Below are 23,096 nucleotides of genomic sequence, written 5' to 3'. Positions count from 1 at the left end.
CCCTCACAAAAATGAACAGACCCAGGCCTCCGATCAGGACCTCACTATGCGGGGGCAACAGCCCGAGGCCTGCCGCAGGAACCCGACCCTGACTCTAGCATCCCTGGCCTCCGGCACCGACTGCCTGGAAACAGTGCTGAGGCTCTGGCGAGGACAGGACATGGCACCCACCACGGAGCTCCGTGCGTCCTGCGGGTTGTGGACGGGGGCTGCTGGTTTCAAGTCACACAGTGCTTCCGCGCCTCTGCCGGGGCACAGGTTAGAGGAGGAGAGCTTCCCAGCCTGGCACCTGTGGAGGAAAGATGCCCCTCAGCCTCAGCAGCAAGCTGACACCTAAGCCCCTTGACTCCCACATCCCATTTTAACATCAGGCAGGAACTATTCATTTATAATTTGCCATGGGGAAAAAAATGAGAAAATTCCACATTTTCCCTTGCTTAAATCATTTTTCCCTGCCAGAACACTCCATGGCGAGGTCGGGTGACCCTAAGCATCTCACCGGCTGGACAGGGCACTCGCCAGTCACAGGTGTACGCCCAGGGCCACCCCCACACAGTCTGCAGCTCACGCTTCCCACGGCACAGCCCCACAGTCCGGGACGCTCCTCAACTCCAGGCTCTGACTAAGGTGCCGGGCGGGACAGCCTATCAGGAGGAAGGCAGGGGCAGGCTGTGCCCAGCGCCACGTCAGTTCCCGCAACTTGTGACTTAGGAGCTGCAGCTTAAATATGTCACAGCAGAAAGCACCCACCCTGCAGAGCTGACGTATGGGGAACAGGAATGCACAGGGCATGAGGAGGTCTCAACTAGGACAGCCACACAGCCGGGGGTCCCAGGCATCACAGGGACACCCGCCTCCGCTCAGGAGCTGGACATGCATTCCTTGGTGCAGGACTCCCCTGGCAGACAGCAGGGCAGGCTAAAGTCACCCCACCCAGGAAGAGGGCTTGCCAGGCCCAGGCACGCTGCTCCTGTCTGCAACCGGGCTGTGGGGCAAGGCCACTGATGGCCCACAGCCTTCACTGTGGGCAGCTGGATTTCTACCTGAGAAATGTGCTTCTCTTTAGGGACTCACTAAGGGGCAATCAGCTCGCACGGAGACTCGCTAGACCTTCCCAGGCTTGATGACCAACCGTGGTGGCCACAGACCAGAGCTCACTGTGGGCACCTACCAGAATCCTGGGCCATCTCCAGCCAGTGTCCAGGAGTCATGTACTCTGACCACGGGTGGGAATCACCCTGTAGTCCCCGGGAGGCCTGAGACACTTCCTGCTGTGGACACACGGGGCAACAGTGGCCAGGGGCAACCGGCCCCCCCTCTCACTCCTCCCCGACCTCTGTGGAGGGACCTCTCTCACTCCCTTCAGCAGCGTTCCCTGGGGCACTCCACAAACCCAGTAAGGCGCTCAAGGTCAAGATCGCAGGGACATCTGGACATGCTAATTGCAGCTGCACTCAGGGCTTCTGGTACCCTAATCCCACCTTCTCAAACTCCCGGACAAGGACTGCTTCTCCACCGCAGCATGCAGCAGCAGCCAGGGAACAGGTCCTTTTTGTATTCCTTCTGCCCCAGGCCACTGGTCAGCCCATCTCCCTCCAGACCCCCTCAAGGCTGCCATGACCCACTGGCCGGCTTCTCTCCCAACAATTCCAGTCTTCAAACAGGACTGCCCACGTGAGTCCCCAGGCTTCCCTAGTGCCTGCCAAGGACAAACCCAAGACCACCAGGCTGGGCTGAGGCCTCTCTGAGTGTCGAGCACAGCGGAGACACCGTCATGAAAGGCTGCTGGGATTTCCTCACGTCCTGGCAGAGAGGCCTGCAGAGCCACCCACCTGCCACCACGGTCACCTGCATGCCAGCCCCCGAGCCAGCAGAATCAAGTCCTCCTACCCTTGCTGAGGGCTCAGCCGCACGGCGTTTCTGCAGGGAAAAGGCTCAGCTGAGGCGCTCCTGATGATTTATGGTTTGGTGTCCCGAGCAGAGGAGCCTGGTGTTCCTGACACGCTCGGGCAGCCACTGACGACGGGGCCTTGATGACACCTGCTCTGACGAGGACTGGTGCTCTTGGAGCGACAGCCGCCATCCAACCCAAGGCCACACAGCCACGGAAACGTGCTCGCTGCCAAACGATTAACCCGAGGCTCCAGTCCACGCGGCAGGAAATTCTATGTTCTAAATTAGTCACATTATACCCGGAGCCGATCAGAGGCTTGATAACTTGAACATATAATTCTATGCCTTTTACTCTTTAAACAATAATTCAGTCTAATCCTGCAGCTGAAGCCAAGATTTCCAGACCAAAAGTGCACTTTCCATTTGATTAAATACTAATAAATGCAAGAATGAAACACCGGTCTTTTATCTTACAGTAAATTCTTCAACTACCACACACTCTAACAATTAATTTCTTCTCTGGAGAAAGGGACAGGTCCTTCCCCTCACAGACAGCTTTGCAGTCTCAAGTCTTAATTACAACAGTTAAAACTGAATTTATCGTCGTCCAGGGCTTACAGAAAATGACATCACAGCACAGGATCCTGGCCTCCTGGGGTGACCTGTCAGTGGGCAGGCCCGTGGGGGAGCACCCTGGGCCACCACTGGGCAGACAGCGAGAATCAGCACACCTCCCTCCCATGGGACAGGCCACAGGCACAGAGTAACAGCCCCCCGCCCCGCCAGGTGTGCAAGTCCTGGTGACACTCGTGGCACAGACACACGTGTGTGCCCCACTTGGCACCACTGCACACGCTTGATACTTACTTCACCCATGAAGGGAGAAAATGCTGCCTGCGGAAGGTGGTAAATTCCACAGAACAGAAAGTCATATTTGCTTTCCATCATTATAAACCCAGAATGCAGCAGGGCACAGTGGCACCCGCCTGTAACTCCAGCAGCTTGGGAGGCTGAGGCAGGGGGATCACAAGTTCAAAGCCAGCCTCAGCAACTCAGGGGAACCCTAAGCAACTTAGCTAGACCCTATACCCCACCTCAAAAAAAAAAAAGAAAAAGGCTTGGGATGTGGCTCAGTAGTTAAGTGCCCCTGAGTTCAACCCTTAATACCAAGGACAGCCTGATTCCTGGATGACCGGCACTCACTCATTAAAAGGAATTAAATGACAAAACAGACCCTTCAGGGAAGAGCCATCTTTCTCCCCTCACTTCCTCGGCTGTCTCCCTACACCGGCAGCTCCACTCGGCCCCGGCCCCTGCTCCACAACCCATGCCCATCAGGGAAGAAGGAGATTTCCTTTTTGGCCCTGCCCCTAACTGGAGTATGGAGCCTCCTCCAGAATCACACGGCCTGTGCTCTCGCCCACAGGTGGCCGTGGTGCCTTCCGTCTAGGGGACCATCACCGTCACCAAGGCACTTCTGAAGAGGCAGTTCAGGACATAATCCATGGCCATGAGAGAGATGCTGAGCCCAGGCAATTGGCACTCCTGACCAAGGGGAAGGAGTCCGGCTACAGCAGGAGCAGCAGAGGTGGACGCCCCTCTGACCACCTCCCGGGCAACTGTGAGCTCCAAGTGCACACACAGCGCACCTGCACATGTGGCCTCAAAAGGAATCTGACTCCTCTTGTCCTTACCTGTCCTCTTGCCACTACAGGAAGCAGGGCAGGGGTGGACTGATCCCTTCCTCTCAGTTGCGCCAGCCTGCTGGGTGCAGGTCAGCGGATGCCCCATCACTGCCCAGCCTCAGGAGCTTCTGCAGTGCACCCAGCTTCTGGGCCCTGGTGCTAAGGCAATGGTCAGACCCAGCCGTCTGGGGAGAGACGTGCTGAGCCTGCTCAGACTAGCAACCAAAAGCAGGGACAGGGAGGCCCAGAAACAGCAGGACTTCTTTCTCACAGTGTGGAGGCAGGAAGCTCATGATCAAGGCCCCCACCAGGCCTGCCAGAGGCCACCTTCTCACTGTCTCCACCTGGGGAGGGACAGATGAGTCTCCCCACTACAGCACTAGTCCCCTTGCTGCAGGAAGGGTTCCCAAAGTCCCTCTAGACACCAGCACCTCAGGGTTGGCTTTCCACATGCAACTCAGGGAGACAGGCCTTCAGACCACAGCAGTGGGTCAAGAGAGGACCGAGGACCAGATGAAACCAGAAAAATCCAGTGGCCCATGTGAAAATTTAATGTTTAATGTAGAAAAATCACTTTTGTCTCAAGTTGGTTTGAGATATTTTTTATACACATGGGAAAAATACATATAAAATCCACATTTATACACAGAATCCATTTTTCAATAATAACAAAAACCATCCTGTAGCCTATTTGTCTACAAATGACACAATGACAAAGTACTGTGTAAATATTTTTCCTTGAAAACAGGGATTATTACAAAATTATATGTAAGCTACACCCAATCTTCATTCCAATAATGGAGGAATGTAATTATTTCTCTCTCATGCTGATATAATCTCACTCTACAAGGAACACCTCCATAGAATATTTCAAAAACTAACAAAAATGTAAAACCTTGAGAATGTTATTACCAAATTTAGCAGGTACATTTTATCTAAATTACAGCAGAATGAATTTTTCAAACAATATTCACAGATGAAAACCTCTTGGATCTGTGACGTTCATTCCACAGGTAGCTGGAGGAGAAATCCCGGCTGTCGAGAATGAAAAGGCTTCAACAATTAGCTACTTCTTCAGACTCCACAATGCTGCCACTTTCTCCTTCCTGCAGGTGTCCAGGGCACACCCACGGTGTCCAGGCACTGCGGAGCCACCACTCAGTAACCACTCCGTGACAAGGCCGTTTGCATCTAGTGTACCTCCTAGACATGGCCGTCTCTCTGACGGCAGAAACCTGAAGTTTAACGACAAAAGAGCAACTTCCCAGTGCCAGATGGACAGGGCTGGTGACCGCAGGGCGCTGAGCTTGCCACTGTGGTGGACGAGGTACTGATCCATATGACATATATGACACGTCACAATATAAAGGAGGACATGGATACCGAGCTCTTGTGTTCACTGAGGTCCCCAGGAAATCGCTAAAGCAGGTCTTTAGCCTAAAATGAATCGGTGGGTGGAAAAGGAAATGTGGAACTGTGAAGGTCACCTGGGTGAACGATGGCTGCCCCCCTTCTGCAAGTGTGGGAACAGAATGGAGGCCGATTTCTCCTGAGTCCCCATCATTTGGGGTCTGCAGACACCTGGCAAGGTAGATGGCCTGCCCTTCCCAGCCAGCCACACAGCCCGGGGTGAGCCTGAGCTGGCTGAGTCAGCTGTCCTCTGAGTCCTCTGTCCTTTGCAGGTCAGCCCCTCTCTGATCCCAGCTTTCTGACTCACTCATAAAAACCTGAGAGCCGGAGGAACACAGCCTTGAGAAGACAAACCAACCCAAACTGAGTCACCGCCCAAGGCCACTAATTTGGGTCCCTAAGCTACTCTGATCACTAAGACGCTTAATTCCTGATCTTTCTTCATGGTATTTTACAGAAAATCTGTGCTGTGCAGCACCTGGCACTGAACCGACTTGATTCTCCTGCCCTTAGCCTATGCCTAATCCCATCATCTAGGGCTTATGTATCTGGTGTGTGTGTGTGTGTGTGTGTGTGTGTGTGTGTGTGTGTGTGTTTTAGTTGTAGATGCCTTTACCCATGTATCTATATATATATATTTTTTTTATGTAGTGCTGAGGATTGAACCAGTGCCTCACACATGCAGGACAAGCACTCTATCACTGAGCTACAACCCTGGCCCTCTTATGTATTTTTCATTTTTATCACTAGTTATACTTCTATAAAAATCCTAAACTTCTTCCTTTCCTCATATCTGATATAGATCAATAAACTTACTGAATTAACTAGCGAGACTCTGATGCGTGACAGAGCGTGAGAAGTGCCAGCCATTCCCACAGGTCAGTGCCCCAGTGCCCAGTGTGTGAGGACCCTGTCTGGCCTCTCTGCAGGCATCCACCTTCAGGTGAGGCTCTGCAACACTGGGCCCTGCCAGCCGCACAGCAGCAGGGGTGAAGTGGACTTCCTGCACCCACCACGCACCTGGGAGGGGGCTCTGGAGGCGAGGGGGTTGGGAGGTCTCCACCCTGAGCCTGTGCGTGCCTCCTCAGGCTCCTGGGAATGGCTGTGGGAGAAAGGCCAGAATGAGGCATCTTCCAATATTTCACCCACTCTCACAATCAGCTTTAGTGTCTTCCCCAAGGTATGTGGTTTCCTACAAAAACCACAGATTTTTGACAACTATAATCTATTTTAGTCTCTGGGAAATGCTCAATAAATACTCTCTGAGGGATCACTTCTGTGGCACATCATATCAAAACTTCCTTCCCTTCTATGACCCCCATTTGGCAACTCCCAGCATCCTCTGGTTACCCATGGTTCTCCCAGAGGACTGAGAAGGGGCTCGCTAGGCAGAGAACAGAGTATTCAGGGGGAACTTGGGCCACCTGGGGTGTCCCATGGAGACAGCATGTGGCCTAGCAGCAGGGCTCTGCTGGCCCCAGCACCACAGGGCGCTGGGGATCCCTCCCTCCCTCCCTCCCACACTCAGCTGCCAACCACTCCCTGCACACCACCCTCAGGGCCTCTCAGGCCCTCTGCGGCTCTCCCTCCTTACTGGTGGCCTGGAGCAATGCCATGCCATGCCAATTCACAGGCAGGAGAAGATTTTTAACACCCAGATGTTCATCTTTTTAAAAACATTACTTCGAGAGATTTCAATGAACCAAGCAAACTATAAATCCCAGAATCACATGCAATCACACAAAAAAAGAAAAGGCTAACTTGACGAGAGCGGGAGGTACCACTGGGCACAGTAGAACTGCTGTCTAAGGTCGCCTCTGGGTGGACTGGAGCGTTGAGCACGGCTCTGCCTCACCATCCTGCAGGAGGACCTCGGCTGAGGTTCAGGAACACTGTTAACCCTGAACTACTCGGACCTGAAACAAGTAACCGGCATCACCATAAGTTGCTTCTCCTTGGTAAAACACAACCTTCTCTGCGAAACAGCACAGGAGCACCAGGAAATATCAACGTGCCAGGCAACAGAAAAGGGCAAGCCAACGAAATGGAGGAGGGCAGCACAGGTGTCCAGGGTGTGCGGTGCAGGAAGAGGCCATTCTGCACGCGTCCTCCCAGGAACCGTCATGTGCACTGTGTGAGCTTCAGCTAGCACACTGTGGGAACACAGCAAGAATCCAACTGGAGGGTGAATTCCACGCCCAGAAGCAGAGCAATAGGTATTCCTGACCCTCTGGGCAGCAGTGGTAGATAGCCCATAGAGGAAAGGCAAATTCTGACCCAAAAGGAAAAAGCAGACAGAACCCTCATAAGCCAAATTCCAGACGAGGACTCGACACTGCACAGTGAAGTCCTGTGTGGCTCAGCTCCTGACCCACCTGCCCTCCTGACAGCTGTCCAATTTCACTTACTGATTCATTCAAGTAAGTTCTTACCTCTGTCCACAAACCATCTTCATGACAGAAAACTCTGCCTTTGTTTGTTTCAACCACATCGGTGAGGTCCAGGCACGCCTGCAACATCTGTCTTATGTGGTCTTCTAAATTACCCAGATCTGTTCTGTGCTGAGGACATGCTCCACGCCCCTCTGGAGCCAGGGCCCACGTCCCACCTGGCAAGCAGCCATTTGCTAGAAGATCACCCTAGTCAGCACTTGCCTCCTGCCTTGGCGACCCCTGTCCCATGCTCTGCAGGACCAATCACCAGACATTCTAGAACAGGCCCGTGCTTGCCACCTGCCACAATCATCACCTGTGGGGCTACTGTTGGAGCAGGGACTTCTGAAGGTGGCCAGAAGGGGTGCGGCCCTCGGAAATGAAGGGAAGAGGCCTCCACACAGCAATGCTAGAGCCTGTGCATCTGGCCACGAGAGGCGCCGGCACTCACAGGTCAGGGGCAGTCAGGCTGAGAGGCACTAACGGGCTCCACCTCAGGCTCCACTGGGGGCAGGAGGGCTGCCAAAAAGAGACGGCAAACTTGGTGACAGAAGCAAAGGGAGGGCAATGCCTTGCAGAACAGAAGCCCCCACCCACAAAGGACCATCCCACCAGAACCCTGTGGCTCAGTAAATGTTTTAACTTGATTCAGACCCTAAAGACTGCACAGGAATAAGAAGAAACATTTGGGGCTTCTCTCCTGGATGCTAAAGTTCAACAGATAAAAATAATGAAAGCAGATCCATATCTACTTTGGGAGATGGAAAGGCTGCTCCATCTCACAAGTGGCTAATACAATCAAAGCACTAGCAAACACAGCAGCACTGGAAAGAAATGTGGCTTGAGGTGGACAATAAACACTTGTGCAGGACCCATCGGCCACTGGGCCTACTCACCAGAGGCTCCATGATCTGCCAAAAGCATGGGTCACAATGCCCATCTTGGGCCCACTCTCAGGACCTCCCCTGGCACTGGAACACAGGACTCCCTAGTTGCTGAGAAGCTCACTCGTGGCTGAACAGGACCCACTCCTCAGTATGGGTGATAACCTGGTTTCCTCCATGAGGGTCATTTTTCCTCCAGGAGCTTGACCCCAGGCGGGTAGCTGACTCTTGGGGTACTCGAGACAGCTGCCTGTGCCAGGCGGCCTTGCCTAACCTGAGAACACCTTTCCATGTTCCACCAGCCGTCCCAAGGCTCTGGTCCACCAGCTTTCCCAAGACAATGTCCTCCACCTACACACTGCCGGAGAGAAGTTTAACATCAATGGGTTGGCTATAGAACAGAACCAAGAACCAGAACAGACTCCGGGGGCCCAAGCCAAGGATGCAAGATGAGTGCCGAGATGATGGCCCAGAAAGGAAACCACAGGTGTGTGTGGGGGGAGCTAGCACCAATGTCACCCACCTGACAGTCCACAGGGACAGTTCAAACCTAGATGACTCTGTCCTACCACGTCCTCCCGGGCACCTTCCCACCTTGTTCTCCCAGGATCTCCTACACACTCTCACAGGCATCTTCTCACTGCGTCCATATGAGGATCTTCCCACCACCTCCTCACAGACCCCACCTCACCTGTCCTCACAGACCCCACCTCACCTGTCCTCACAGACCCCACCTCACCTGTCCTCACAGGCCCCACCTCACCTGTCCTCACAGGCCCCACCTCACCTGTCCTCACAGGCCCCACCTCACCTGTCCTCACAGGCCCCACCTCACCTGTCCTCACAGACCCCACCTCACCTGTCCTCACAGGCCCCACCTCACCTGTCCTCACAGGCCCCACCTCACCTGTCCTCACAGACCCCACCTCACCTGTCCTCACAGACCCCACCTCACCTGTCCTCACAGGCCCCACCTCACCTGTCCTCACAGGCCCCACCTCACCTGTCCTCACAGGCCCCACCTCACCTGTCCTCACAGACCCCACCTCACCTGTCCTCACAGGCCCCACCTCACCTGTCCTCACAGGCCCCACCTCACCTGTCCTCACAGGCACCTTCCCACCATGTCCTCACAGGCCCCACCTCACCTGTCCTCACAGGCCCCACCTCACCTGTCCTCACAGGCCCCACCTCACCTGTCCTCACAGGCCCCACCTCACCTGTCCTCACAGACCCCACCTCACCTGTCCTCACAGGCCCCACCTCACCTGTCCTCACAGGCCCCACCTCACCTGTCCTCACAGACCCCACCTCACCTGTCCTCACAGGCCCCACCTCACCTGTCCTCACAGACCCCACCTCACCTGTCCTCACAGACCCCACCTCACCTGTCCTCACAGACCCCACCTCACCTGTCCTCACAGGCCCCACCTCACCTGTCCTCACAGACCCCACCTCACCTGTCCTCACAGACCCCACCTCACCTGTCCTCACAGGCCCCACCTCACCTGCCCTCACAGGCCCCACCTCACCTGTCCTCATAGGCACCTTCCCACCTGTCCTCACAGGCCCCACCTCACCTCTCCTCACAGACCCCACCTCACCTGTCCTCACAGACCCCACCTCACCTGTCCTCACAGGCACCACCTCACCTGTCCTCACAGGCCCCACCTCACCTGTCCTCACAGGCCCCACCTCACCTGTCCTCATAGGCACCTTCCCACCTGTCCTCACAGGCACCTTCCCACCTGTCCTCACAGGCCCCACCTCACCTGTCCTCACAGGCCCCACCTCACCTGTCCTCACAGGCCCCACCTCACCTGCCCTCACAGGCCCCACCTCACCTGTCCTCATAGGCACCTTCCCACCTGTCCTCACAGGCCCCACCTCACCTCTCCTCACAGACCCCACCTCACCTGTCCTCACAGACCCCACCTCACCTGTCCTCACAGGCACCACCTCACCTGTCCTCACAGGCCCCACCTCACCTGCCCTCACAGGCCCCACCTCACCTGCCCTCACAGGCCCCACCTCACCTGTCCTCATAGGCACCTTCCCACCTGTCCTCACAGGCCCCACCTCACCTCTCCTCACAGACCCCACCTCACCTGCCCTCACAGACCCCACCTCACCTGTCCTCACAGGCCCCACCTCACCTGTCCTCACAGGCCCCACCTCACCTGTCCTCACAGGCCCCACCTCACCTGCCCTCACAGGCCCCACCTCACCTGTCCTCACAGGCCCCACCTCACCTGCCCTCACAGGCCCCACCTCACCTGCCCTCACAGGCCCCACCTCACCTGTCCTCACAGGCCCCACCTCACCTGTCCTCACAGGCCCCACCTCACCTGCCCTCACAGACCCCACCTCACCTGTCCTCACAGGCCCCACCTCACCTGCCCTCACAGGCCCCACCTCACCTGTCCTCATAGGCACCTTCCCACCTGTCCTCACAGGCCCCACCTCACCTCTCCTCACAGACCCCACCTCACCTGTCCTCACAGACCCCACCTCACCTGTCCTCACAGACCCCACCTCACCTGTCCTCACAGACCCCACCTCACCTGTCCTCACAGGCACCACCTCACCTGTCCTCACAGGCCCCACCTCACCTGCCCTCACAGGCCCCACCTCACCTGCCCTCACAGGCCCCACCTCACCTGTCCTCACAGGCACCTTCCCACCTGTCCTCACAGGCCCCACCTCACCTGTCCTCACAGGCCCCACCTCACCTGTCCTCACAGGCCCCACCTCACCTGTCCTCACAGGCCCCACCTCACCTGTCCTCACAGACCCCACCTCACCTGCCCTCACAGGCCCCACCTCACCTGTCCTCATAGGCACCTTCCCACCTGTCCTCACAGGCCCCACCTCACCTCTCCTCACAGACCCCACCTCACCTGCCCTCACAGACCCCACCTCACCTGTCCTCATAGGCACCTTCCCACCTGTCCTCACAGGCCCCACCTCACCTGCCCTCACAGGCCCCACCTCACCTGTCCTCACAGGCACCTTCCCACCATGTCCTCACCGGGATCTTCTCACCCTGTGCTCACAGCCGTAGAGAGGACGAGGTATGGGACGCTCAGAAAACCCACAGAACTGGAAAGCTCTTCCTGACGGGGCGGGATGGCCTAAGAAACAGAAGGAGGGAGTCCAAGACGGAGTTAGAAGAATCCTGTCTGAGACCATGGGATGCCACTGGCAAAGGCAGGGCAGGCGCGGCGATGGCATGGGACAGAACACCCAGCGGGCTCTAGAGAGCACGTGCTGAGAGTCCCCTGAGTAGCCCTGGCGATGGCGTGCTGACACGTGGGGCCAGGTCACGCCTGGGGGCTGTCCTGCACATTGTGGGATGGTACTGGCCTCTACCCACAGAAGGCCAGCAGCACCTCCTTAATCAGGACACCCAAAAATGCCTCCAGTAAGAACAAAGTTGCCCCCCATTGAGAACCGCTGGTCTTGTCCAGAAACCCTCCGTGCACCTGAGGAGGAGCAGTAGCTGCTCTAGCGCCGACTTCGTGAAAGTGAAAGGTTTCCCCACACACCACGTCCAGGACCTTCCAGGAGCCAGCACAGAAGGAAATAAGACTCCTTGAGCAAGAAGAGCAAGAGCAAAAAAGCTATGGAGGCCCAGAGGCTGGAGAACTGCACCCATCTTAAAGACAGAGCTGGGTGTGTGGCTCGGGGCAGAGTGCCTGCTCAGCACACGGAGGCCCGCCTCAGGCTCTCCAGGAGCAGGTGCCCCTGACCAGAAAACCCTGGAGCACCTGATCTGGGTATAGCCCAGCTGGTGTGGGCATCCCCAACAGTCTTTCCAGTCCTCAAAGGCCCCACTGGGAATTGGGAGGGATTCCCAGGTCCTTAAAGATGGCGGGAGCTATTGACATTCCAAGGGAAGGAATCAGGCAAGTGCCAGAACACGTGGGGCTGACTCCAACCACTGTGGCATCCTGCCTCTCGGAGCGCATTTCATCACATCAGCCAGACTCTAAAGCACCACCCTGTGTAACACAAAAACAAGTGTTTCTACCACACCCGTATCTGCAAGGCCTCCCAGGAACACGGCTACGCCACCAATGGGAAGACCAACTCCACTTTCGTAGAACTTCCCCAAAAGTCATCCCCTTGCCATTCTGAAAAAGTCCCGTCTCCAGTGTCAATGCAGAGCAGACAACGCACACCCAGAAAGCAAGCCTCCAGGTGCACTGCAGCATCCCGGTCCCCTCCTGCCCCAGCACTCCTGTGCTGGGGGTGCACCGTTATTAATTATCACACCGTCCTTCCTTGAAGTTTTCCATTAAGTAGTCGGGGGGCACGTCTCATCGAAGAATTTCATTTAGGAAGTGCAAAGAAAGATTACAAAATAGGTGTACTGAAGAGGTGGCACCAAGCCTCACCCTGTTGAGAACTATTTGGCTACAACAAGACAAAGAAACAAACGCTATTTCTGAAAACCTCCTTTAATTTTTTAATAAATTAACTATAATATAATTTTACTTTTGATATCTAAATGACTGACTAATCAACGACGGGGGAAAGCCTGTTACATTCAGACAGGGAGCTAGGCTACAGAGAGAATCAAAGCCCCAAGACCCAGGATCTGACAGGATTCCACGTTTCCACTTGAGTGTGGAGAGGCTAAAGCCAGAAGCCGTGGAATAAAAGGTAATGCAGCTAGGCATGACACAATAAAAGATATTACCTTCCAGTGCATTATTGTTGCCAATTATAGGAATCACTTCAACTTAATTTCAAAAGCACAATCACCCTCAACAGAAACAGTCTCTTTTTTAAATCTCAAAGAGAATTACATTAAGGCGATAACTCACCTTCCAGCCATAAGATCACTCTCCCTTATTGCAATACCACATTTCATAAATACCTCTCATCGACAAGTCAAGCTAATTCAGGTTAATTTCATTGTATTTTGGTGCGATCTCACATTTGTGTGCAATTACCTTTATCATTTTATTGCCAAGGCAGAAAATAATCAGAACGATTATCTGAAAACGGAGGTTTATAAATTCTAAATCACAGTTGCTGGCATTTTTGATAAAGCAGCAGCTTTATCTCGGGAAGTGGCAGGGACATGAGATAAATCATGCATCAGTCAAGTGCGGCTGACCCCCAAGTGCATTGCACAATATCAGAAGTGCTTCCAAAGAAACTTTCCTGCATCATCCATCATTCTTCATAATACTGAAATAGCTACACACCTGAAGAACAGAAGCCGGGGGATAATAAAAATAAAAATAAAAAAAACAGCAGTGTGGGCAATGCCATTAACGGCTTCCCTTTTAGAAGATAAGCTATGGCCTGGAAACTGGACCATGCACATAAACAAATATGACTGCACAATAACTCTGAATATCTGTATTCATATTCGTCAACTCGGTTTTCAACATAAATGAAATAAGGAGAAGACTCACTAGAAGGAAGTGCATCTTGACACTGTTTGGATACAGCTGCCTTCTAACCCAGCTGTCGCCCCAGGACTGTGTGGGCCATAGGGACCCAGGCAGGCACAGCACTGCTGTACCCCCCCGTCCTGTTCTCTGCTCCTCGTTCTTTCCCAAAGCCGATTCCTTATAAAAAGGAAGGCAATCTGACTTAAGGAACAATAAAGGGAGAGTCCCCGTCCCCACTGCAGGTTCCCCAAGTTGACTACAGGCAGCAGGATGTAGAAGTTAGGACGGGTGGTGGCCTGTCACCTGTTCTCACCTGAGACCTCAGTCTCACTTCCTAGGGAAGGTCGGCCACATCACGGCTGACCCAGCTTGTACCCGTAAGGCAAGATGAAAAAGCTCTGTGGCTGTTTATTTCCTTTCCTATCAAAAAGCAAATATCCCAGAAGGAGCGTCCGTACCTGAGACTGGCAAACTCATGCCCACGGGCTCCTGAGCAGCCCGGCTGGAAGGGACAGGATCTCCTGGCTTGTGTGGCGGTTCCATGTCACAGGCTGCTTTGAGGGTGTAACATCTCACCTCATTGCACCGAGTGCAACCCAGAGCGAGGGGCATGGAGAACAGGAGCTGACCGGGGCTCCAGGGCGAAGCTCCCAGGACCACCGCAGCGCACATGGGCCTGAGACGCCACCGCACGCAATGCTGCAGCATGAGTCCCCTGCGCGTTGCACCCAGGGGACTGAGCAGACTGGTGCCCCTCCTCTAGACCTGCCACAGGCACTGCCACTGCCCAACTGCTGCTTCTCTCAAGTTAAACCCACCGTGGGCCAAAAACAGACTGGACGTGCTCAGAACCGCATGTGAACATGGTGTCGCTTCACTGAGGTCATCCCTGCCAGCAGGACCCACGACCTCTCACCTGGCACCAAACAGTGGGAAGGGGGTGTGCAGGCGACTGTGGAGAAGCTGACAAACCCAGGAGGAGACCAAAGGTGGCCATGGCAAAACTGGCAAGACCCACTGGCCCTGACACAGCTAGGGATCTGAGGGGTACTGGAACCCTACGACTACAGCCCATGGGCCACCCACATGCAGCTGCCAAGACACTCAAAGCTGAGCTCAGTGTCCCGAGAGAGGACGCACATCCTCAAGTAAGGAGAAGTCAACCTCCAGGCTGCACAACAGAGGTGCCCTCCCCACGGCAGGCAGGCGCAGTCTGAGTATGAGAATGCAGGCCACGGTCCAGGGCGGAGAAGAGGCAGCAACTTTGAGCCTGTAAGTACACAGGCACACTTCACCTAAGAGTCGCTGTTGGACAGAAAAGCACCCAAGTATCCCACTACCAGCTGGAGAGCAAGAAAGAACCTATTACAAAGGATTCTGGAGCAAGAGATACTGGAGGCGCCTTATGAACTGTCAGGGGACACTGAACCAGGATGCAACCAAGACCAAGCCGCTGAGCTAAATGTTTTCTTAGTACATCACCAAAAGCCTACAGGACCCTGAGACTCCATGATTCCCTTTAAACTTGTGTGAAACCCATCAATGCAACAGGAATCCCGCTACCACAGCCACCCAAATGCACAGGGGACATTGTATCCTGAGAGGCCACAGAGCCAACCTGTAGAGTGTTAAAGCCAGGAAGTCCAACACCAGGACCGGCCACTTTGCCACCAACTCTCCCACTACCGAGAGCTGCCCTAAGAGGCACAGTCCACAGGGCCCTAGGGGAGCCCTCTGCCCCAGCCCACCAAAGTGCCTCCACAGCCAGGAACCAGCAATGCCCGAGCAGAAGCAAGGAGGACCCCTCTGGATGAAGGCGCCACTGGTCACCCCTTGCTGCCGAGGAATCCTGTGTGCCTTCCTCCAATCCTGAGATTTCTGATATGGGACCATGCTCAAAGCTCTGTGCCCAGGAGAAGGTGACAACAGTGAAGACATACTTCACCTAGCATTCACACAGGCAAGTGAATGTTCAGGACAATTATCACCAAATGACCTCTCAACTGTTTCCGCAGCCACATAAAGCAACTTCATAAACCTGAGTCTGGGGTGAGGTTCCAATCCTTCCACATTTCTCACCATGGTGCTAGACAGTGGGGGTCCCACAGGGTCCCTGGTGTGTCAAAGCACAGCCAAGGCTCTTAGAGGGGTCATTTTCGTTTCGTGCACTTTCAATATTACTGTTTACAACAAAGATCTAAGAATCATACCAGATCACATGTAGGTCAAACACAAATTTTACAAAAATGAGAACTGAAAGAAAATTAAATGGGTGGAAGAGAAAAAGTAATTAGTAGAGAATGTTCCTACGGAACACCAGAGGACCTTCAGTGCTTTGTTGGACTTGGATATGTGAGGAGGCCGGTGAGCTGGTGTGTCTGCTCAGGAGCATGCCTCTATTTTGATAGGATATGATTTCATTGTCTGTCTGTCCCAGTCCAACTGTCAACTCTGTGCTTCTAACTACATTTACAGAAGAACTCTGCAGGTTGAAGTCTTCTCACCAGGCAAGCAAGGGAAGTATTCTGCCCGAGCAGGGCTCTGCCTGCCACGCCGTCTGTACCCAGGGATGAAAACACGATGCTCAGGTCTCACTGTCCACTTGAAAGAAGCCATGGCTGGCACAGGTCAGCAGCACAGAAGACAGGCCCTAAGAACCCATGTGTTGGGCTCAAATTAGAGGTTCCAGGAAGCAGTCTTAGTCACCACCGTGCACACAGATGACAGGCAGAGAAACCACGGCAGACATGGTGCACACATGGGTCAGGCAGGGTGGGAGCAGCGACCAACACTCCCACCCAGGACAGGGCTGCTAGTATCCTTCTCCCACAAACAGAATTGAGGCTCCTCAAAGAAGTTTCTAGATCTAGAGGCTGGGGGGGAAGGAGGGAAGGAAGGAAGGAAGGAAGGAAGGAAGGAAGGAAGGAAGGAAGGAAGGAAGGAAGGAAGGAGGGAGGGAAGGAGGGAAGGAAGGAAGGAAGGGAGGGAGAGAGGGAGAGAGGGAGGGAGGGAGGAAGGAAGGAAACCTAGCTGGACTACTGGGCCAGAAAAGGCCAGGCCATCCCAGATGTGGGAGCCAACCTGCGGAGTGGCCCAAGAGTGAAGTGAGTCACTGGAGTGAAACAAGGAACAGACTGTCCTCCATCCAACAAGGAACAGACTGTCCTCCATGAGCCTCGATGATGCCACGGAACAATTCAGTAACGGAAAAGGAAGGCCAGCACTTCTTCAAGAAGAACCACAATCCATCAATGAGGAGGGACCGAGGGAAAGAGAACACATGCTCAGACACCACGGGAAGCTGTTACAGCAAGAAGACCCAGGGTGGCCAAGATGGGTGGGTGGAGTTGGGGGAACCAGGACAGGCACATAACGTCTCTCACTACTTGCCAGGGAAAGCGGTGACCCTGTGATTGAAGCAGGGCAGACGCCACCTTACTCAAGGCACAAGGTCAACAGTACTCATGACTGAGAGATGAGCACACACCTGTGGTAGGACCCCCGAGGGGCACATGATGTCTGTGCCTTCTTTCCCCAAACTGGGTGACCCCATCAAATCAGGAGAGAGCAGAAACCCAAATGAGAGGGGAGAAGAGAGGACCCACCAGGAAGTGGGTGACACCATCCAGCAAAGTTGCTCTGACAGCCCCCAGCCGTCTTATCACCCCAGGGTGGAGGACAGAAGGCCAAGACCAAGGATTGGGAGCATGGGGGCCTGGTGAGAGCCCCCGTCCTGGCTCAGGGTTACACCCTCCCTGTCCTCAGGGGGTGGGGGAGAGCAAGCTCCCTTGCGCCCATCTCCCTGGGGCGCTGACCACCTTCCCAGGGGCTCTACTCCCATGACTTAACCCTAACCCCACCTCCTCGAGAGTTATATTGGGGACTCGGAGGGCTCAAAATTCAGAACTGCACACCACAGGAGACGAAGAAGAGGCAGCAAGGCTCTAGAGGACATGAAGAGGTCAGTGCCTGGTCCTGGTGACCGCCCACATGCTGCACAGAGCTAATGCTTGGTGCCGGACTCAGGAGGTGCACTACTGTTACCCCCACTCTGCTGCGAGTCCACTAGCTCAAGATGCCAGAGTAAGACAAGCCATTCCATTGCCATGTGCGCATGTGCAGGGTCCATTCTGACCCCAGACACCTGGCCGTTCAGAATGGGAAGGAGGATGAGGGACAGCATGAAGAATATGCAGGGCCCCTCTGGTCCCTGTGCTGCAGATCACTGTGTGGTGGCAGACGGGGTATGGGGCTGGGCATCAACCCTCAGGGAGGATGCCCCTGGGTGCAGGACCCAGAGCTAGGACACTGCACGTGCCTGTCAACGGTCCAGAGCAGAGCAGGGGTGTGAGCGGAGGCTGGGAACCCAAAGGTTAAACAGACCCTCAGTGGAGATCAGTGTCGCTGGCCAGTGACTTCAGACCTCAGTATAAATGAGACCCAGAAACGAGGCTCCCCACTGTAGACACAGACCATGCCAGTGTCTGCTCCACGGCTTCTCCCCCAGAGGGCTGCTGGGGCTGAATTCACTAATTCATTAACAAACAACCAAAGACGACCTTGGGACCCTGTCTGAGGTGCAGTCACTAAAGGAGCAGGGCAGAGATGAAGCACCAGCGTGAGACCACAAGGCAGGCGAGCCAGCTGCTGGGAGACTCCCCCAGTTCTTTCCCAGGAACACCTGGGCCAGGGATGCTGGCCTCCAGCACCAGATCCGAGAATGTCAACTACACAGCCAAGTGACGGGAACTGGGAGACCTTGGCAAGACTCCCTCCCCCACCTGGGGGTTCTGGGTCAGGCCACCAAGAGCAGATGGAAACCATGGCTAGAGATGGCTGCCAGTGTTTTATTTAGACACTTTTATAAGGAAGCAAGAGGTTCCAAGCAGCACCAGGCTACAAAAATTCTGATTTTACTAAAATGCTACGTCCCTAGAGCCTGGGTATTAATCTTGTTATAAAAGTGGTCTCTCCTCTCACCGGCCATTCATTAAACTTTCATAAATTTTAAAATGAACTTATTGTTATTGGATCATATGAAAAAGGCAAACAGAAATTATGTGGTGCTAAGGCAGGAGTGGGCTGCAGGAGACTTGGACCATGCCACAAATTCCAGGCACCAGGGTCCCTGAATACTCACAAAACACAGCTTCCAGCTTGTCACAATGCTTGATTTCAGAGAAAGATGTCATCATCACAATTCTTAAAGAATAAGGACAAATCAAAAGGAAGACTCCAAACAACAGACACAAAACAAACCTGCCCCCATCACTCCATGTTCTCTGAGGGCAGCCACAGGCCAGGAGAAGCCTACGGGGCCCACTGCTGGCCACTGGGGCACTGGGAGTGCCTGGCATGGCATCAATCTTCTCAGCTGTGTGCCACCACCCACTGCCAGACAGATGCGGGGGAGGACGCTACTCTGTCTGTGCGGGTTCCGGGAGCAGCCTGACGTCCTCTGGTGCTAGCCAGATGCAGGGCTAATTCTGCAGGAACTTGCGTCTGATGACGTTCTGATGTCATTTAACTACATGAAGCAGCGATGCCAAGAAGAAAGGGAAGGAGAGTCCTGGTGGGAAGAGATAAGACCACGGCAGAGCCAACTCCACCAGCATCTGACGGGAAGGCATGTCCGAGCGCTCGTGGCTGCGGTTTGGGCTACGTGATACGGTGTAAGGTTATGATGATATAAAGTGGGTGCAGGATTGGAGAGTAGGCCCCATCAAAAAAAGACACGAGAATGTTCCTTCTCTACAAGCAAACAAGAATTTAAAAGTTCAGGAGGCCATCTGTCACATGATGAGTCATAATCAACAAATGAAATACACAGGCTGCCTCTTATCATTTGGCCTATAAAAGCTTCGGATCCACGGGATAAAAATGCACCAAACTTTAATAAGCAACTCCATTATAACAAATAAAACCAAATACCTAATTACCAAGTGACTATTTATAGTTTCTAAAATAACTTAACCCAGTTTTACAAAGCAGATATTTTAAGATTCAAAGGAAAATCTTGCTCATTCCAACATCGGGGAGAGCATCTCTTCTGCTTGGACCCAGAGGATCAAGAGATCTGCAGCTCTAAATTGCATTAGTTATACCAAATAGAAATTAGTCTCATTTACAAACAGCAATTACTTATAACAGAAAACTGAATCATAAATTTAAATTAATTTTGACAAAAATTCAAAACCTGGTTAAAGAAACATGGCCGAGTGAGTAGAGGAGGTACGGGACTGGCAGAGGCATAGCTAGCCCAAATGGCTTTGCAATAGGACCCCTTGCCACCCCCGAGTTGTTAGGGGCTTGGGGAGGCAAAGTCCCCTTCCCACAGGGGTGATGACCCCTTGTCAAAGCAGAGAGGAAGAAGGCTTGAGGTTTGTGATCACACACCAAGCAGTTCCTGGTATTCAGAGCAGCCACATAAAAAAATAAATAATGAATGAATGAATAAGAACAGAAATGAGCAAATTAAGCAAATGTCAGAATTCAAAGACTCCAAAGACCTCTCAGATACCGTCTGACAAACCGCATCCACAGAGCGCTGGCCACAGCGGCTGTGAACCACGTGAGGCCACTCAAATCTAACTGATAAGACTGCAACCAAATCTAAACCTCGACTTCCAAGCCGCTCTAGTCACATGTGGCTGCTGGACAGCACAGATTAAGGACATTTCTAACACTGCAAAACGTTCCACTGGGCACCCCTGACGGACCCTGTCGTTGCCCTATTAGGAAACCTGAGATGCAGGAGGTGAGGAGGTGTTGAAGTCACTGAAGAACCAGGAACCGGGAATTCCTTGCTGCTACCATGAAGTGGCCACTGGTCACTGAGTGTGCCCTTCAGTTCAGCCCAGTGTGAGCCTGGACTCCATGCAGGTCAGGACTTAGCCTTTCACACACCCCATGACACCTTATGAACATGGTGGCTAATGTTTCTAGAACAGAGACAAGAAACAGGCCTGCAGCACTCACTCCTGGATTCACAATTACGTGGCACTGTCCTGAAGAAGCCAGGGATGAGAATGTCTCACCTGAGGTGTCAGAAGTCTTCCCTGCTTAGTCCTCCCACACCAGTCCTCCCAACACTGCATCCCCTCCAAACTTCAGGAGTTGCCGATGCAATGGTGGCAAGAGGAGGGTCCTCCCTCCAAGAGGCCTGGGCCATGAGGGCGCCTCTCTCCTGGGTGGGACAGAGCCCACACTTTTCTGTCCCTTGCCCCTCTGCCTTCCACCCTGTGAGGACCTAGAGCTCGCCCCCTTCTAGATGTGGTGCTTCCCCAGACTCCCAGCACAGGAGGACCCCGTCTTCCGTTGGGTGCTTTGCCAAGCCCTGAAACAGGACCTTTGGCTTCACACCTTTGTCGCATGTGAGGTCAAGTGAGAAAACAGCTCAACACGGATCGCCCCAGATACAGAAGCACTTGTCCATGGGCAGCTGTGATGGCTGTGGACATGGGGGGCTACATCCAGGGCCCCACACAGCCCTGGCCCACAGAGTCTCACACAAACCTCTGCAGAAGGAGCAGTTCCCAGATAGAGGTGAGGAAAAGACGAGCCTGGGAAATGACCTAGACAGCCTTCCTTGGCCCCCTGCGGGGCCTGGCACATGGCCCTGGTCACACTACGGGGACTATGGCCAGTGTGCACGTGTTCACACAGGCCAGAACCCCCTGAAATCTGCTTGAACATCACTATTTCCCAATCTTCAAGACTCTGTCTATATTTAGCTTCTAGTAGCCTTAGGGAGAAATGGTATCAACCCAGTTCTTTTGAGAAAACTGGAGTAAGGGACTCTAATACACCAGACCTGGAACAAATGACATTGTTTTTTTTGTTTGTTAATTTTTAAAATTTTTTTGGCTTCTGGGATTGAACCCAGGGACGCTTTTCTGCTGAGCTATACCCCCAGTGCTTTTTCTTTTTTATTTTGAGACATTGGTCTAAGTTGCTGAGGTCTAAGTTGCCCAGGCTGGTCTCAAACTTGAAACCCTCCTGCTTCAGCTGCCCGTCACTGGTAATGATGGTTGTGTACAGTGTGCTCCACCAAAGGACCGTTTCTTTAAAGTCCAAGCCAACCTCTGCAGGAAGCAGGAGCGACCTGGGCAGGAGGAGGAGAGCCACAGAACCCAGGAAGCCGTGGGCAGAGTGCGGCATCAGGGAGAAGCACACCTCACCACTCAGCACAGCATGGGCCTCCTGCAGCGCCGGAGGCAACCCAGACCCCTGGCCAAGAAGGGCCTCGGAAAGGATGAGACTGGGTCTCAGCATACCATGTTGGTGACATCCCTGGTGGCAGGCAAAGGCAAACCCCAACATGTCCTAGAGGAGAGTGGCAAGGTCCTTGGAAGTCCAGCCTAAGAGATTCAACCCAGAGGGGTTCATAATCCACCAAGTCCCAGCCTAGCAGTGCCAACCTGCCAAACATGAGAGTTACAAGAAACCTCAGACTGAAAACACAAAACCCCACACCTGGCCCAAGGGCTTCAGGTATTTCAAGATGCTGGTATAAAATACAAAATACTAGTTACAATGAGCAAATGAATAAAAGTTTATGATGGGAGAAAAAACAAGCAAGAAGCAAGAGGAAATCAGAAACCGTCAGGATGGACTTCTACAATGCACTGAGGCAGTCCAAGTTCCCATGGTAACCAGGAAGAGTCAGGAAAATTACCAGCGCCATCTTTATGAACACTACAGAGCTGTGGAAGCAACCAGGATCAGGTGATGGCCAGTCTGAGTGGAGACAGCCATCTTCCCTTCCCAGGCGCATCTGCTGAGGCTGGTATAGGCAGGAAGCAGCTGGATGGGCCCCACAAACATGCTCTCCCTTGGAAATCTGGGGTGGTCTTGGGGGATGCTGTGAGATCAGAAATCTGGGGAACCCCCCAGAGCGCACCAGCATCCTGCCCCATGGGACTGCACCGAGAAGCCTGGGCAATGTGCCATCGCCCGTTATGCAATGGTGAGAGGCAAGTGGTGGGGCGTGAGAGAGCGCTGAGCAGAGTCAAGAGCAGGACACTTCCTGACTGCGCCTGGGGAGAATGACAAGCTGAAGAACCAAGCACAGAACGCTCTGTGGGTACACATGAACCTCCCAGGGTATGCACAGGCAGAGGAGAGAGACCAGCAGACCTTCAACCCAAGACCAGAGGGAGGGCTGGTGTGGCTTACTGGAGGAGCACTTGCCTAGCATGCATGTGGGCCTGGTTCCATCCTCAGTACCACAAAATAAAGACCAGAGCACCATACTCAAAGAATGGGTCCACCCAGGGACAGAGTCCTACTAAAATCACAGACCATCCCTGGCCCAACCGAGCCCTTCACTCTCAGTGCCCAACTAGGTAAAGAGGGACTCCTTTTTTTTTTTTTTGGTAG

At 53.6% G+C, this 23,096-nt stretch overlaps 1 protein-coding gene across 5 annotated transcripts in view; it reads right to left on the bottom strand.

The window, feature by feature from the left end:
* Positions 1 to 23,096, bottom strand: part of Mgmt (O-6-methylguanine-DNA methyltransferase) — a 234,236-nt gene that overhangs the window by 186,473 nt on the left and 24,667 nt on the right. The window contains exon 2 of one of the 5 annotated variants that reach the window (XM_077105377.1): positions 11,301 to 11,438. The exons of 2 other annotated variants lie outside the window; for them this stretch is intronic. The gene's annotated coding sequence lies outside the window, so the exon portion shown is untranslated. Of the gene's footprint in view, positions 1 to 171; positions 273 to 9,403; positions 9,432 to 11,300; positions 11,439 to 23,096 lie in introns of those variants that run through there. 2 more of the 5 variants (XM_077105379.1, XM_077105381.1) reach the window with 2 other exon arrangements.

The sequence above is a fragment of the Callospermophilus lateralis genome, chromosome 15, assembly GCF_048772815.1.
Source record: "Callospermophilus lateralis isolate mCalLat2 chromosome 15, mCalLat2.hap1, whole genome shotgun sequence".
Classification (NCBI taxonomy): Eukaryota; Metazoa; Chordata; class Mammalia; order Rodentia; family Sciuridae; genus Callospermophilus; species Callospermophilus lateralis.
Note: the sequence above shows the minus strand (reverse complement) of the source record. Positions and strands in the feature narration are given on the sequence as shown.